This window comes from Meleagris gallopavo, chromosome 1 (genome assembly GCF_000146605.3).
Source record: "Meleagris gallopavo isolate NT-WF06-2002-E0010 breed Aviagen turkey brand Nicholas breeding stock chromosome 1, Turkey_5.1, whole genome shotgun sequence".
Taxonomy (NCBI): Eukaryota; Metazoa; Chordata; class Aves; order Galliformes; family Phasianidae; genus Meleagris; species Meleagris gallopavo.
In genome coordinates this window covers 13,641,059-13,645,994 of record NC_015011.2, presented here as the reverse complement: position 1 = coordinate 13,645,994, position 4,936 = coordinate 13,641,059, and positions in this window count along the sequence as shown.

Sequence of the window (4,936 nt, the reverse complement as noted above, 5' to 3'; positions counted from 1 at the left end):
TACACATAGCAGGGGGTTGAAACTAGATGATCACTGTGGTCCTTTTCAACCCAGGCCATTCTATGATTCTATGGATGACAAGCAAAGAATCATTGCCTTTACTTAATAATACTTAACAGAGTATTATCTGTTAAGAGCCCTAAATAAGCACAGACTGAGGCAAGGGAAACTTGTATTGGTTGTGATTTTTCAGTCAACATGCAAGGGGAAACTCCGAAAGAATCATAGATCATTAAGGTTGGAAAGACTATGCTCATTTAGTTCAATCATTGACTATCCCCACCATGACCACTAAACCATGGACATCTACTCTTTTCTTGAACACTTGCAGGGATGGTGACTCCAGCATCCCCCTGGGCAAGCTGTTGCAATATGTCACCACTCTTTTTGAGAAGAAATGTTTCCTAATATGCAACCTAAACCTCCCTGGTGCAAATTAAGGCCTTTACCTCCATGGCAAAAGAAAGCAATGCAGTGCCAATAGCAAAAAGTCAGAGTTAGAAAGCTCAGAGCTCCAAGAAAGAAAAACCATGTGGTCAACACCGTTTCCAGTTTGTTCTGTGTAGCAGAATGGAACAAACTGAGAAAATTCCCCCCCCCCCGGGGAATAGAAATGCCTGTAAAATTTTGGTCTACAAAAGGCAGACCATCTCCTTTAACCAGAAATTTCAAAATAAAGAAAATCTGAAGCTTTTCACAAACTACTTAGGTGGTGATGGAGTATTTTTGTATTTTTTTAGTGAATAATCTTTTCCGAGGGTGAATGTATGTAACCTCATTTGAATTGAAATCAGATTATACACAACATCTTTTTCAGCTCATTACCTCATCAGAAGCCAAAGTACAGTAGTGAAATAAAAGAACACTAAGTGATTGTAATCTCTTTTTGTGCAGCTTTGTACTCTTGCTGTGTACAGCAGGAGAAGCGTTATTCTTGAGGGCATTCTAAGACATTATCAATTTAGAATAGCATATACACGAGATATGTAATTTTACATTGCTCATGTGTTTGCAGACGGAAGCAAAAGAAACTCACTAAGGGAGAAAATCTGATTCACTAAGATCAGAATCCCATATAAAAGCTCACAACTTCTGTAGTAGACATTACAGGCAGTGAAGGCTATAACCTACGTCAGGAACTTGGGAAAGAAATAAAACTAAGCTCTCTGAAAACCCAGTCTTTCACATTTTTTGGAATGTATTTTCCAATTTTAACAGGCACAGCTCAAGTACACCGCAGAAAATATACTAGGACAGCATAAGTTTTCATAAACACTAATAATACAATTATTGACATAGTTTGGTCTGCTTTATAAACTGATTTCTCCAAAGCTGGAAAAAATGATACTATGTTTCAGTTCATTTGTGCTATAAACCAGACCACTCAGGAGCTAATAACACAATGTGCCACTGCACATCTTACAGCCTGATCATGACTTCCCCTTACGCATGGCTGAGCTGTTTCTCTCTGAAGTAGTTCTCCAGAAATAAAGATGGATGGCTTGGAAAGATACTGGGCTTTGTGTTTATCTCAGATGCGTGTAAATAAATAATAACAAAAAACTACATCAAAGTCAATGGCATTGCTGTACTACAAAATGGATGGGAGCACGGGAGGCAGCATCATGCATGCAGCATACAAAGGGGCATTTTACAACCCCACCTAATTCACCCATTTATTTTGCTAACCTGTAATCACATAATGATTATTTCCCTTCCTCCTCATTTTAAATGCCCCAAAGTCTCATGTCACATTTCTGAGGCTTGGCTGGCTCATCACCTACTGCTAAGCAAAGCTCTGTACATGAGGAACCCCCAGCCTGGCTCTGGGCACCTGGATCCTGCTGGCACTCCAGCTGTGGCCCAATGCAGCACTCAGCAGTGCAGAAAAATATTCCTGTGTCCAGTCATCTGCACAGCAGCAAAGCCACGGAGTGGCAGAGGACCCTGTCATTACCTGAAGATATTTTATGTCTCACTGGGGGTTACAGGACTGTGGGAACCCATAAAGAAGAACAGGCGATGCGGCCACATTTCTTCCTGGTTTTGAGCTTCCAGAAAAGGCTCCTCTATCTGAAGATGTAGTGCATAAGAGAAAGCACCATAGCACTATCTGATAATTATGTGGCTGTGTGCACTGCCGCCTGCTTGCCCACAGCAGTGTGATGGGCTGGCACAAGGGAAGCAAGACTCATCTTTAAATCGCCTTTAAATTGAGATGCAAAGTCTTGCATAAAGATATGCAGGAACCCTAGCAGAGGTTCTTATGCCTAATAGTGTTTGCTAATATAGTAAGGAAGAATAATTCCCTCTGCTTCAGGGATTATCAGGTAAAATTCTGTGCTTAGAGATATGCATAAAGTTGGACTACATAATCAGAATGGTCTTTCCTAGCTTTAAATATCTGTGCAGCTCTCTTGTCCTCTGTCGAGTGTACAGACGAGGCAATGCTATTTTTTCTTTTAAGGTTCATTGGAAAACCTTCTTAAAAACAAATTATTTTCAATCTTTAAGAAAATGTGGATACACTGGAAGGCATTTGATTTTGAAACTACTAGGACAAATGTTATTGAAGATTGTTAAAGTTCTCAAAGAAAAGAAGAAATTTAAAAACACGCTGTATCTATATAAAACAAGAAATAGAACAAATTATTTATCTGGCACAGTAAGTTATTTACTTGTTAACCTATGCCAATGTTATATTTCCTAACGTGCCTTAGTTTTGCAGGGAGTTAGAGGCACCTCAAGGGAGTGATATGCCTCAAGCTCCTCTCCCCTTGCAGCCAGAAGCAGATTTACAAGGAAGGTGTGCAGCAAGCTTGAAGTCACAGCTCAGGCACTGTTGAGACAATCAGACAACTCCTTCACTGCAAAACTCATGGCACAGGTTTCCCACAGCATTTATAATACAAATTTAAGCCACTAGTGATTTCTGCACTGGTTAAAAGACCACACAATGCATACTGATAGTCACCTGAGCGTTGACATATTCAACCATCTACAAAGGAATGGCGGAGTTGCAATTAAGATGAAGTGGGATGGGATAGGATAGGAATGAAACTGAAAAGAGATGCTCCCAGTTTGGGCTCATTTCCAGACATTGTAATGTGTTGCAGAGAACTCATTGAGATTGAACAGTATCATCATCCCAAATAAAAGAACTAAAATGCTTAAGACAGGAACTCACTCCTGGTCAGGTGGAAAATCTGGACAATGCTAGAGACTGAGCGTAGCTCTCCAACTACGACATCTGCATCCTTAGAGATGGACTTCTAAAAGTACATTATAGTGAAACCATCCTCTATAAAATCACATCTATTTGTGACTGAACAAGCAATAAAATCTCAGCTGTACAAAGAAACGGAGAGGAACAGTACTGTGTTTCTCCCTAGGGAAGGACTATATCCTCCTTCCCTCCCTGCCTCCGTTCCTTCCTTCCTTCTTTCCTTCCTTTCTTCCTTCCTTCCTTCCTTCCTTCCTTCCTTCCTTCCTTCCTCTCTTTCATTCTTTCTTTCTCTCTTTTCTCCCTTTCTTGTCTCTCTCTTTCTTCTTTCTATTCTTGCTTCTCTCTTTCCCTCCTTAATTTCTATAGGTTTGCAAATGACAGTAAGCCCTATGCAGTCCCACTACAGTCTTTCTCAACAACTGGCTTACCACTGAAGGAATCTGTGGAAGAAAGTGTTAGCTGAATTTTAATGAATCCCTGAAGGCACAAATGATATACACCACATTTTCAGCATTCTTTTTTTCTAACGCTGGTGAGAAAACAGTTATCAAAAAGACTTCTGGAAAATAATTCTTCATCTGAGATTTCTGAGTTACAGGTGGCTGGTCAAAATAGTTTCCTGGTAAAGAAAAATCCTTTGTCTGAGACACAATCTGCCTATTCCTGGGGCTTTTCTGCATTTTACTCAAGTTCCCTACTATATGCAAAGTATCAACATAACTCTCATGACTTTCCCCTTGTTAACAGATACTAGCAATACCTGATCCCTAGAGCTTAGCTCAGAGAAGAATCAAAGCCAACTGTTGGGTTATAGACTATGTATCAGTTTGCTTTCCTCTCCAGCTACCACAGTAATTTCAACACTGAGTACCTGAATTGGACCCAGGGACCCTGTGATGTATGAATACATGGAATGGTCGCTGGTTGATCATTCTACCCTCCCGCCTCTCCTTACCCTGGTCCATGCGGCATATTGCCCAGGGATCTGAAGGTGCATGAAGCTACTGTGCTGCCATGTCTAAAATGCATCTGAATCATAGAACAGCTTGAGTTGGAAAGGACCTTAAAGCCCATCCATTCCCATCCCCTGCCGTGGGCTGGCTGCCCCCCACCAGCTCAGGCTGCCCAGGGCCCCACCCAGCCTGGCCTTGAGAACCTCCAGAGATGGGGCACCCACAGCTCTCTGGGCAGCTGTATTGTGGGTGCCTCACAACCTCCGAGTAAAGAATTTTTTCTTACCATCTAACCTAAATTTCCCCTCTTTTAGTTCAAGACAATTCCCCTTTGTTCTATCACTGTCAGATCATATAAATAATTGCTCAAAGATGAAAACTAAAAGTATAAAGAAGCTAAAAACCTGTCCCAGGACAAACAGGATTATGAAGACAGGTCTCCCAAGACCAATGGTCTTTGCACAGTGGAGCAGAACAGTCGACTGAAGCACAGGCCAATAACATCATATATGTAAGACCATTTCCCGTTATACTGAGGCTTTTCATCTATGAAGACTTCATAGTCTCGTTGTCCTGTGTTTAACCTTGTGTTAAGTAGATAATTTATGACCATATCAGTTCTCAAAAAGAAAGGGAAAAGCTGAAGTCCTATATCTGAAATTAAGTCTGGCAAGACACCCTGATCTCTCTCCACAATAACAATATGGTAAAGCCTAAAACTGTTTCCCAGGATGCAGTGTATCTGACATGAATGCCT